This window comes from Carcharhinus amblyrhynchos, chromosome 2 (assembly GCF_965287045.1).
Source record: "Carcharhinus amblyrhynchos chromosome 2, sCarAmb.v2.hapA, whole genome shotgun sequence".
In the NCBI taxonomy this organism is placed as follows: domain Eukaryota; kingdom Metazoa; phylum Chordata; class Chondrichthyes; order Carcharhiniformes; family Carcharhinidae; genus Carcharhinus; species Carcharhinus amblyrhynchos.
In genome coordinates this window covers 135,588,610-135,602,301 of record NC_137325.1, presented here as the reverse complement: position 1 = coordinate 135,602,301, position 13,692 = coordinate 135,588,610, and positions in this window count along the sequence as shown.

Sequence of the window (13,692 nt, the reverse complement as noted above, 5' to 3'; positions counted from 1 at the left end):
TAACTAAATTATTTCACAGAGTTTTGAAATTACAGCGCAGAATGAAGCCATTCAGCCCATCAAGTTTGTAATGGCTCTTCTGACGGGGAATCCAGTTAGTCTCACTCCTTCAGTCTTCCTCCATATGCCCGTTTCCTCCTTTAAGTATTCCCTTTTAAAGCCACTCTGTCTCCACTGTCCCATCAGGCAGTGGCCACTTATTGCATAAGATTGCCAACCTGCAACCATTGGAAACAGTTTCTCTTGATTTACTCTATCTAAATCCTTAATAAGTGTCACAGCACCAAGTTAAAGTCCAACAGGTTTATTTGGAATCATGTGTTTCGGGGCACTGCTCCTTCATCAGGTGAGTCACGGTAGCACAGTGGTAGCACTGCTGCTTCACAACCCCAGGGACCTGGATTTGATTCCTGGCTTGGGTCACTATCTGTGTGGAATTTGCACATTCTCCTCGTGTCTGCGTGGGTTTGCTCCGGTTCCCTCTCACAGTCCAAAGATGTGCGTGTTAGATTGATTGGCCATGCTAAAAGTTGCCCCTTAAGAGTCGTGAGATGTGTAGGTTAGGGGGATTAGCAGGAAAATATGTAGGGATATGGGGGTAGGGCCTGGGTGGGTTTATGGTTGGCGCAGACTCGATGGGCTGAACGGCCTCCTTCTGCACTGTAGGTATTCTATGAAAACCTTCTTTGCTCGCTTTGTTGACAAATATCATGAATAAGGAGGTTGAATTTGTGTTCTGTCAAGTATGGCAAATAATGTCATTTAATGGTAATTATCACAGCATTTTAACAAATGAAAGACAGTAACATATATATAAAACATTTGCTTTTATAATCAGAAAGAACGTTTTTCTATCAATTAGGCATGCTGGCTGGGCCAGCAATTATTACCCATTCCTAATTGTCCTTGAACTGTGTGGCTTGGGATGTAAGGGATTTAAGAATCAACCAAATTTCCAGAGTGACATGTGAGCCAGACCAGGTAAGGATGGCTGATTTCCTTCCCTAAAGGACACCAGCCGACCAGGTGGGTTTTTCCAACAGTCAACAATGGTTTCATGGTAATCATTAGATTTTTAATTCCAGATTTTTATTGAATCCAAATCTCACCATCAGCTGTGGTGGAATTTGAACCCAAATGCCCAGAACATTACCCTGGGTCTCTGGACTAATGGTCTAGTAATAATACCACTATGCCACCACTTCCCCTCAAATGTCATGGAAGCCATCTCAACCAATGCTATCTACCTGAACACCAGACTATAGCACAATATTGAAATAATTCACCACTACTTAATTTGAAAAGGCACTTTCATGCATATCTGAAAGGATGTTTGGTATTAGAAGGGAAAACACCACAATATTTGGTCAAATGTGTTCTTCTGAGGGTTGGGGTGTGAAGCAGCAAGCAGTAATTTACTCAATATAGATATGCATACAGGGAATTGGTCTTGCAGAATGCCATAAGAGACAATCCAAAGACACACAATTTCCAACTTCTATCATCTTTCTGATACCCCATCATTCATTCATAATGTTCTTATCTTGTATGTCTTGTTCGGTACATCTGCTATTGCAAAATAGTTTACAAAACCGATATCTTTCAATGGCAGCGTTAAATTGCCTTCCCATGCACAGCATCATTACAACTTGTACGTTTTTGAAGCTGATTTCAATACAAAGAGAAAAGCAAGGCTTACATTCAAACAGTGCCTTTCAGATCTCAGGAGGTCCAAAGAGCTTTACGGCCAGAGGTGTTTGAAGTGCAGTCGTTGTTGTAATGTCGGAAACACATCAGCCAAGTTGTGCATAGCACCTCCCACAAAGAGCAATAGGAGCTGGTTATCTGTCCAGAGTGTGTGGTTGGGTCCTGTGTCAAGAACAGGGGACCAAAATCCTTTTCCCTTCGTGAGTGCATGGGTGGGGTGGGGAGTCACTTGTTCCTTTGTTCCCTTTGTTCCTTCTCATGCCCTCCCATCTGAATGGACTGGGCTACCATTAGCCTTTTTTGGATGCCCTTTTAAACAGGCATTATCAGAGGATATTAAAGCAGGACACGCTGCTGGTCCTCCCGACATTATTTCGATGTAGTCTCCCTTCCTGACTGTATATGGAAAGCCCAGCAATTTGGAGGCAATTCTTTGTTAACATGATACAGTGCTTCTCAAACCTGTTCCAAGTGTGACCCCATTAGAATGCTTCAAACTTTGTGTAACTCGAGAGTGAGAATTTGTTTTTTTTTTATTTGATTTGATTTATTATTGTCATATGTATTAACATGCAGCAAGGAATATTGTTTCTTGCACGCTAGACAGGCAAAACATACCATCCACAGGGAAGGAAATGAGAGACTGCAGAATTTAGTGTTACAGTCATAGCTAAGGTGTAGAGAAAGATCAACTTAATGCAAGATAAGCATATTCATAAGTCTGACAGCAGCAGGGAAGAAGCTGTTCTTGAGTTGGTTGGTACGTGACCTCAGACTTCTGTATCTTTTTCCTGAAGGAAGAAGGTGGAAGAGAGAATGTCTGGGGTGCGTGGGGTCCTTAATTATGCTGGCTGCTTTGCCGAAGCAACGAGAAGTATAAACAGAATCAATGGATGGGAGGCTGGTTTGCATAATGGACTGGGCTACATTTACGACCTTTTGTAGTTGCTTGCGGTCTTGGACAGAGTAGGAGTCATACCAAGCTGTGATACAACCAGAAAGAATGCTTTCTATGGTGCATCTATAAAAGTTGGTGAGAGTTGTAGCTGACATGCCAAATTTCCTTAGTCTTCTGAGAAAGTAGAGGCATTGGTGGGCTTTCTTAAATATAGTATTGGCATGGGGGGACCAGGAGAGGTTGCTGGTGATCTGAACACCTGAAAACTTCAAGCTCTTGACCTGTTAATCTTCATCCCCATTGATGTAGACAGGGACATGTCGTCCTTTACGCTTCCTGAAGTTGATGATGATTTCCTTCATTTTGTTGACATTGAGGGAGAGATTATTGTTGTCACACCAGTTCGCTAGATTCTCTATCTCATTCCTGTACTCTGTCTCATCGTCGTTTGAGATCCGACCCAATACGGTGATGTCGTCAGCAAACTTGAAACTCAAATTGGAGGGGAATTTTGCTACACAGTCATAGGTGTATAAGGAGTATAGTAGGGGGCTGAGAACACAACCTTGTGGGGCACCGGTGTTGAGGATGAACGTGGAGGAGGTGTTGTTGCCTATTCTTATTGATTGTGATCTGTAAGTTAAGAAGTTCAGAATCCAGTCACAGAGGGAGGTACTGAGGCCCAGGCCATGGAGTTTGGGCATGAGTTTTGTGGGAATAATAGTGTTGAAGTCTGAGCTATAGTCAATAACGAGAAGTCTGACATAGCTGTCCTTGTAGACTGGGTCTGTACTCGTTAGAGTTTAGAAGGCTGAGGGGGGATCTTATAGAGGCTTACAAGATAATGAAGGGGCTAGATAGGGTAGAGGTAGAGAGATTCTTCCCGCTTAGAAAGGATAGCAGAATTAGAAGGCACAGCCTCAAAATAAGGAAGGGGGAGCAGTTTAGAACGGAGTTGAGGAGGAACTTCTTCACTCAAAGGGTGGTGAATCTCTGGAATTCTCTGCCCGTTGAAGTGGTGGAGGCTACCTCGCTGAATATATTTAAGACGCGGGTAGATAGATTTTTGATAGACAAGGGAATTAAGGGTTATGGGGAGAAAGCGGGAAAGTGGAACTGAGCCACTTCAGATCAGCCATGATCTTATTGAATGGCGGGGCAGGCTCGAAGGGCTAGATGGCCTACTCCTGCTCCTATTTCTTATGTTCTTATGTTATCTAGCTGTTCCAGGGTTGAGTACAGGGCCAGGGAAATGGTGTCTGCTGTGGACTTGTTGCAGCGGTAGGCAAACTGTAGTGGATTCAGGTAGTCCAGGGGGGTTGGAATTGATTTGTACCATGACTAGCCTTTCGAAGCACTTCATAATGGATGAAGATGGATGTCAGAGCCACTGGCCAATAGTCATTAAGGCACGCTGCTTGGTTCTTCTTAGATACTGGGATGATGATCATCTTCTTGAAGCAGATAGGGACCTCAGATTGTTATGGAGAGAGGTTGAAGATGTCTGTGAATACTGCCAGCTGATCCACACAAGATCTGAGTGCATGTCTGGGTTCCCCATCCAGGCCAGTCGCTTTCCATGGGTTGACCTTCAAGGAAGCTGCTCTGAGGATTTGTTGGGGGTTGGGGTGTGAGGATTGCAGAGGAATGTGGGAATGGAGGGCTGGAGTTTGGGAGTGGAGGGGTAGAGTTTTGGGATGGAGGGGTGGAGTTTGGGGGTGGAGCGTGGGGGTGGAGCGTGAGGGTGGAGGGTTGGAGTGTGGGGGTGGACGGGTGGACTTTGGGAGTGGAGGGGTGGAGTGTGGGGTGGAGAGATGGAGTCTGGAGGTGGAGGGGTGGAGTGTGGGCGTGGAAGGGTGGAGTTGGGGGGGGAGGTGGTTGAGCTTCAGCTGTTCACCTGGAAAAGGGAGGTTTTAGCTGTTGATTATTAACACAATTGGCAAATGGCTTTAAAGTAATAGGATGTAAAGTACTAAAACTAGGGGGCACAGCTTCAAAATAAGGGGGAACAGATTTAGGACTGAGTTGAGGAAGAACTTCTTGACACAAAGGGTTGTGAGTCTGTGGAATTCCCTGCTCAGTGGAACAGTTGAGGCTATCTCATTGAATTTTTTAAGGCAAGGATAGATACATTTTTGAACAGTGAAGTAATTAAGGGTTATGGTGAGCGGGCGGGTAAGTGGGGCTGAGTCCACAAAAAGATTAGTCATGATCTTATTGAATGGCAGAGCAGGCTCGAGGGGCCAGATGGCTTATTCCTGGTCCTCGTTCTTATGCTGATTATTGATGCATGGGGGGCTCTGATTAATTAAAATAATTCATATTAATATATTAGCACCCTGATTATTACTGCAGTAGCAATCAGGCCTCAGAGATCAGTCCATTACACCATTCCCACAAGACAAAAGTGAGGATTCAAAGGGGTCTTGCCGCTTGCAATTGCTGCTTCAGAGCTGATGGTGCCAAAATCTCATCTAAGGGCTGTGACCCACAGTTTGGGAAGCTCCAATGTCGTGTTTATGTTACTGTTTATGTTTACCATGTTAATGTTCTTATTTACTGTTATGCTGTCGGTGGCACAGCTCCCTCACAGTGCCAGGGACCCAATTCAATTCCTGGCTTTGTTCACTGTGTGAAGCCTGCACGTTCGCTCCGTGTCCATGTGGGTTTCCTCCGGGTGCTCCGGGGGTTTCCTCCCACTGTCTGAAAGACGTGCTGGACGAGGTGCATTGGCCGTGCTAAATTCTCCCTCAGTGTACCCGATTAGAATTCAAATCTCGGGAACTGGGCTTGACCACACAACTTTGAGGAGCATGTCACCACCACCAAGCCAAGACTGACACCTAAAGGAAGTAAGTAGCACAGGTACCGAGTGGCAACCCCTAACCCTCAGGACATAGATCCAATAGCAGAGTAAGATATATCACACAATAAGGCCAGAAAATGTAAGCTCTCCGGCTACAAGTTGCCAGTAATGTGTATTTTATACATTTCAGGAGATAAGCCTATACTTAGGCTAATAAAGGCAGTCGCAATTCTGAAGATATTACCTTGTGCACTAAATGAATTATAGTGACACCCGCAATGGAAGATTCAGTTGAATGAACACAGCCATCCTCAAAGGTTACATGCACCATGAAGCCTCACTGCTTCTGTAGGAATTCCATAAGGGATATAGCTGCCAAATTCAACAGCCTGTGACTGACAATAAAAATAATCCTCTCGTCATGCAGGAAAGGATTGCTCACAGTTCCCAGAAAGGATGTGCTACAAGAAAGGGACTGCAGCCGTGGGGGCTGGGAGGTTTTTGGGAGTGAAGGGAGTCAAATCCAATCCTGAAAACTCACTGAGCTAATGTCTCCATCGTTGTCGCAATTGCTGTGGTCACCCTCATTCTTGCACAGAGTCACAGGATTGTGATCAGGCACTGACACTCTTTGGCATTTTCTCCTGCCATCAGCTGCCTTATGGTCACTTACAGAGGTTGCCGACTTGCAGATGGTGAAAAGCTATTCAGCCTTGTTCCCCAGGACAGAGTGATGTCAAGTACTCATCAAAGAGTTGCTCTAGCTGCAAAATCACACTAATGTAATCCTGCAACAGTCCTGCTTTTGTGAACAGGGCAGAGCTGGGCAATTGTCCACATTGTTGGGTAGATGCCAGTGTTATAGCCATGCTGGAATAGCTTGCCTGGAACCTGGCTAGTTCCAGAGCACAAGTCTTCAGTATTATTTCTTGGATGTTGTCAGGGTCCAGGGCCTTTGCAGTACCCAGCACCTTGGGCTGTTTCTTGACATGATGTGGAGTGACCATACCAGTTGCCTTCTTTACTGTCTGCTGTACCTGTGCACTTGCTTTCTTCGACTGATGCACGAGGACGCCAAGGTCTTGCTGTGTATCCACCTCTCACAATTTACACCCACTTAAGTAACAATCTGTCCTCCTATTATTGCTACTAAAGTGGATAATCTCACATTTATCTAAAATTATACTGCATCTGCCATGCAGATGCCCACATACTTAGCCTGTCCAAATCATGCTGAAGCATCTCTGCATCCTCCTCACAGCTCACCCTCCCACCCAACTTTGGAGATAATACATTCAGTTCCATCTTCCAAATCATTAATACATCATGTGAACAGTTGGGGTCCTAGCACAAATCTTCACGAAACCCCACTAGTCACTGACTACCAATCAGAAAAACACCCATTTATGCCAACTCTTTGCTTCCTATTTTCCGACCAGCTTTCTATCCATCTTAAGACACTACCTGCAATCCCGTGTGCTTTAACTTTACATAGTGGTCTGTTATGTGAGAACTTGTTGAAAGCCTTCTGAAAATCTAAATAAACCACATCAACTGGTTCTCCTTGGTCAACTCTACTGAAAATTTAAAGTTTATTTATTAGTGTCACAAGCAGGCTTATATTAACACTGCAATGAAGTTACTGTGAAAGTCTAGTTACATCCTCAAAGCATTCCAATAGATTCATCAAGCATGAATTCCTTTTTGTAAGGAAGTGCAAGGGGGTGCAAGTGCACAAGTCCCTGAAGGTGTCGGTACAGGTGCAGAATGTGATGAGGAAAGCGTATGGTATGTTAGCCTTCATAGGAAGAGGTATAGAATATAAGAGTAGGAGTCTGATGTTGCAGTTGTATAGAACGTTGGTTAGGCCTCACTTGGAGTACTGCGTCCAGTTCTGGTCGCCGTACTACCGGAAGGATGTAGAGATCCTGGAGAGAGTGCAGAGGAGATTTACCAGGATGTTGCCTGGTATGGAAGGGCTGTCTTACGAGGAAAGATTGAATGAACTTGGGCTGTTTTCCCTTGAGAGACGTCGGCTGAGGGGGGATCTAATAGAGGTTTATAAGATTATGAAGGGGCTAGATAGAGTAAATGGTGGTAAGCTTTTTCCGCTACAAGAAATGGATAGAACGAGGGGTCACGGGCTTAGGGTGAGGGGGGCTAGGTATAAGACAAATATTAGAGGGCAGTTTTTCACGCAAAGGGTAGTGGGGGTGTGGAATGCACTGCCAAGTAAGGTGGTGGAAGCAGGCACGCTAGGGTTGTTTAAGAGTCACTTAGACAGCCATATGAGCGGGCTACATATAGGGGGATATAGTAGGCCTTACTGAACATTGTAGGCTTGGGAATACGTTTTGCCTCAGGAATGTTAGTCTTTGCCTGTTTAATAATGAAATTTTTTGTCTCCACAGGCATTTAAGTCCAGCAAGGGGCATGCAGGCGGCAGGTTGTAGTGGGCTGCTCTTGGATGTTGCTTCGGGAGTTGCCTATTGCTTCATGTCGTTAGTGTGCTTAAACTGGACCATCTCGAGGGCAACATGACAGTTCAGAGACTATCTCTGTTGCTGTGCGGACACATGGATTTGGGCCTGTGTCTGTGGGAGTTTGCACGTTCTCCCCGTGGTTGCGTGGGTTTCCTCCGGGTGCTCCGGTTTCCTCCCACATCCCCCAAAGATGTGCTTTTAGGCTGATTGATTGGGTACTAAATTGTCCCTAAATTGGACTTCCCTGATCCTCGCACGTTAGGCGTAGACTAAAATCATGAATAGGTCACTGAGATAGTAGGACGGCGGCGCGGGCTCGTTGGGCCGAAGGGCCTGTTTCCCGTGCTGTGATGTTCTTTGTTCTTTGTTCTAAATCAATGCTGACTTTGTCTGATTATATCATTGTCTTCCAAATGTTCAGTCATGAAATCCTTGATAATGGACACTAGCAACTTCCCCAAAACTGACATTAGGCTTACTGGCCGAAAGTTCCCAGCTTTCTCTCTGCCTTCCTTTTTGAATAGTGGGCTTGCACTAGTTACCCTCCAATCTGTAGGAACCAGTCCAGAGTCCAAAGAATTTTAAAAATAACCACCCTTGGATGTATTATTTCTAGGACCATTTCCTTAATGCTCTAGGATGAAGATTATCAGGCCTTGGAGATTTATCCACCTTCAATCCCATCAATTTCCCCAAAACCATTTCTCTACTAATGCTGATTTCCTTCAGCTCCTCACTAAAACATGTCTTTCTCAGAACTTTTGGTACATTAGGCATTTGATTCGATTTATTATTGTCACATGTATTAGCGTACAGTGAAAAGTATTGCATCTTGCACGCTATACAAAGCATACTGTACATAGAGAAGGAAAGGAGAGTGTGCAGAATGTAGAGTTACAGTCATAACTATGGTGGAAAGATTAACTTAATGCAAGGTAGGTCCGTTCAAAAGTCTGACAGCAGCAGGGAAGAAGCTGTTCTTCAGTCGGTCGGTACGTGAGCTTAGACTTTTGTATTTTTCCCCGATGGGAAAGGGTGGAAGAGAAAATGTCTGGGGCGCATGGAGTCCTTAATTGTGCTGGCTGCTTTGCCAAGGCAGCAGGAAGTGTAGACAGAGTCAATGGATGGGAGGCTGGTTTGTTTGATGGATTGGGCTACATTCACGACTTTTGTAGTTTCTTGCGGTCTTGGGCAGAGCAGGAGCCATACCAAGCTGTGATACAACCAGAAAGAATGCTTTCTGTGGTGCATCTGTAAAAGTTGGTGAGAGTCATAGCTATCATGCCAAATTTCCTTAGTCTTCTGAGAAAGCAGAGGCGTTGGTGGGTTTTCTTAACTATAGTGTCAGCATGGGGGGGATCCAGGACAGGTTGTTGGTGATCTGGACACCTAAAAACTTGAAGCTCTCGACCCTTTCCACTTCATTCCCGTTGATGTGGACAGGAGCATGTCCTCCTTTACACTTCCTGAAATTGATGATCATCTCCTTCGTTTTATTGACATTGAGGGAGAGATTATTGTTGTCACATAAGTTCACCGGATTACTCTATCTCTTTCCTGTACCTCATCCCATTCATGTCTTCCTTTGTGAAGACGGAAGCAAACTACGAATGTAATTCCTGGGCTATTTCTTCATTCCCTGTTATGAATTCTCCCATTTCTGACTGTTTGTGCCAACATTCATTTATGTCAATCTTTTTCTCCTTATATATTTATGGAAACTTTTAATCAGTATTCATGTTCCCACTAGTTTGCTTTCGTAATCTATTTTTCCCTTCTTAATCAATTCCTTCTTTGCTGGATTTTAAATTCCTCCCAATCCTCAGGCCTATTGCCTTTTCTTGGCAATTCATACCCTTCTTCCTCGAATCTGATACTATCTCTAATTTCTCTCGTAAACTGTGGTTTGGCCACAACTCCCTGACAACTCTTGTGCCAAACAGGAATAAACAACTTCTGGACTTCATCTATTCGTTCTGGATGACTCAAAATGTTGGCTCTATTTTCTCTCAGTAAGAAGTCTCACAACACCAGGTTAAAGTCCAACAGGCTTATTTGGTGTCACAAACTTTCAGAATGCTGCTCCTTCATTCTCCTTCACTCACCTTATACAGGAGCAGTGCTCTGAAAGCTCCTAGTCCCAAATAAACCTGTTGGACTTTAACCTGGTGTTGTGAGACTTCCTATTGTGCCCTCCTCAGTCCAACACCGGCATCTCCACATCATGGCTATTTTCTCTCCACAGATGCTGTCAGACCCGCTGAGACTTTCCAGCATTTTCTGTTTTTGTTTCGCTCTTACTGTGCTGTGGTTTACATTGGCAAATACCTTGACCTGTTGGCATCGGTGTAAGAAACGGACTTAAAGGTCCGTAGGCATCTTCATCATGGAGATACCGCAACCTCTTAATTGATGGGAAATTGGGACTGCATGTCCACAGTCTCAGACAAAGGGATCGGGCATTTGGGACTGAGATGAGGAGAAATCTCTTCACTCCAGGGTTCTGAACCTTTGGAATGTTCTATTCCAGAGAAGTGTGGATGCTCAGTCATTCAGCATTTTCAAACCTTTGAAATTAATTGGACTTACAACATTAATCAACCATTTCAGATGTTGATAAAAGACAAAATTTTACCCGTCTCTACTACTATGTCTGGCAGCTTATTCCAGATTCACCACCCCTCTGTGTGAAAAAATTGCCCTTTTTGTATTTCTCCCCTCTCACATTAAACCTATGGCCTCTAGTTTTAGACTTCCCTACCTTTGGGAAAGGATGTTGACTATCTACCTTATCTATGCCCCTCATTATTTCATAGACCTCTATAAGATCACCCCTCAGCCTCCTACACTCCAGAGAAAAAAGTCCCCGTCTATCCAGCCTCTCCTTATAATTGAAACCATCAAGTCCCGGTAGCATCCTAGTAAATCTTTTCTGCACTCTTTATAGTTTAATAATATCCTTTCTATAATAGGGTGACCAGAACTGTACACAGTGTTCCAAATGTCCCCTTCCAACAGATGAACACATTACCTTAGGCAACATGACAGTTTCAGGTGTGTTTAATTTTGTCCCTAGAGTGAGGCCCAGTTCTTAAACTAAAAATGAGCGATGTGGAGGCATCTGTATTTAATTTTATCTTGGCCTGACCAATAGCTGACACGTATGTGTGCTGGTGATGAAATTAAACACAAAAAGATTCACTGTCACTGAAACTGAACAGTAGTTCTCAACATGTTTTAAGGTTGTATCAGATTTTATATGAAATGGATCAAGAAATCCCTTGAACTTACTCCTCCTCCGTTGACATTTTTCTCCTGGTAGGATACTGGAAACACCCTAACTCAGAAGTAACACTGTAGGACGGAGAGCAGCTTTGAGTAGTTCATGTCCTTGGACTTTCCAATTTTCCTTTGCTTCCCACATTTAGGACGTGGGGATTATTTTCCTTAGAATACAAACAATTACAATAGTCTAATCTATGTTATTGCATTTTGGAAATTACCACAAACATTGATCGAACTAAGAGAAATGCTGGAGCAATGGGAATGTCACTGGATTAGTAAGCAACTCAAAAGGCTCAGGCTGATTGTCCAGGGGCATGAGTTCAAATCCCACTACGGCAGCTGGTGGGAGTTAAATTAAATTAATAAAATCTGGAATTGATGGCTGGTCCCAGTGATGGTGAGCATGAAGCTATCAGTTATCATTGTAAAAACCCATCTGGTTCACTAGGGGAGGTATTCTGCCATCCTTACCTGGGCTGGCCTAGACATCACTCCAGGCCCATATAATATGGTTGACTCTTAACTGTCTTCTGAAATGCCTGAGCAAGCCACTCATGTTAAGGGCAATTAGGGATGGGCAACAAATGATGGCCTTGTCAGTGATGCCCACGTCCCATTAAAAGAATAAACTAAAAAAAAGCGAGGCTTGCCAATATTAGCTCTCTGCCCAATGTACTCCAGTGGTTTTCAATGTTCAAGGATTGATCTCAGGTAGGAAATGCTGTAATTTCAGAATCCCACGTTTAAGGAGAATGGCAAAGTGACACTTGCTGTTGCTGTTTGACATTTCCTGCCAAAACGTTCCACATCTTTGTTATTTGCTCACAAAATGTGGGTAGCACTGGCAAAGCCAGCATCTACATAGAACATAGAACATCGAACACTACAGCACAAATAGGCCCTTCGGCCCACAAGTTGTGCCGATCACTTCTATACCTACTAAGCCATAGACCTATCTATAACCCCCAATCCCATTAAATCCCATATACTCATCCAGAAGTCTTTTAAAAGACCCCAGCAAGTTTGCCTCCACCACCACCGACAGCAGCCGATTCCATTCACTCACTACCCTCTGATTGAAAAACTTACCCCCAACATCTCCTCTGTACTTGCTTCCCTGCACCTTAAATCTGTGTCCTCTCGTAGCGACTATTTCAGCCCGGGGAAATAGCCTCTGAGAATCCACCCTATCTATTCCTCTCAACATCTTATAAACCTCTATCAGGTCACCTCTCAACCTTTGTCTCTCCAGGGAGAAGAGACCTATCTCCCTCAACCTATCTTCAAAAGGCATGCCTCCCAATCCAGGCCACATCCTTGTAAATCTCCTCTGCACCCTCTCAATAGCTTCCACGTCCTTCCGATAGTGAGGCAACCAGAACTGCGCACAGTACTCCACGTGGGGTCTGACAAGGGTCTTTATTGCTCTTCTCTGATTGCTCTTATGAAGATGATGGTGAGCTGAGTTTTTGAACCACTGCAGCCCATTTCAATGGTTTTGTTACAATTGACTGGCTTTCCAGGCCATTTCAATGGACAGTCAAAAGCCAACCAACATTACAGTGGGTCTGATGTTCCATACAGGCCAGATCACTTATAGACAGCAGATGAGTGAAGCAGATGGTTTATTTTATGACACAAAGATAGTTTTATGGTAACAATAGTGGATTTTCACAGTAACTTCATTGCAGTGTGAATGTAAGCCTACATGTGACTAATAAATAAAAAAAAGACAAGAATTTTAATGAGATCACCTCTCATCTTTCTAAACTCCATGGTTTATTCTATCCATTCTACACAAACAGTGTGCTATTTGATAACAGGAGCATAGGAGATGAACAGGCATCAACCTGCCAATTTCATAGTGGAATGCACCTTTGAATTCCTGATTGTCTGAGGGGACAGGGGTTTGATGATGCAGCACAGACAAGTCATGAGCAGTAAGATTCTGTTTCCTGCTGCATTGTCTTGAGTGTTTTCCTGTAAAGGACTCTGTAATGGAGCCTCGTACTCAGCACCTACAGTTGGTCTTGGGCAGGGTGCTGCACCTGCTGCGGTTCCACCTGTCCTTTCCCCATCTCATTGTGCTCAATGCTTTCCCAAGTTCTTCTGTTTTGTTCTTTTAATGATCTGGGAGAATGTTAAATAAGAGACGGACTAATCTTTAAACTATTAAAATGGTTTATTACAAAAGAGGGAACAATATGAAAGAAATGTAAGCAATGAGTCTCACGCTCTTCTGCCCATTGAGGACCCCGGTAACAGTGCCTGGTCTGGAGCTCAAGAGATCCTGGCACCAATTGCGATCCTGGTCCAAGGTAATGTACCCGGGTTGAAGTTCCCCTTTTACATTGTGGCACAAATAACCCTACGTGAGACTTGGTATAAACACATATTTGGAAAACAATATACAAAGATATCATTTGAAGGCTAGCTTGTTATTGTAGTGCAGCACCATTTTTGGATTTTCACAGGATGAACCATCAGTTGACTGACAAATTTCTCAACTTCTT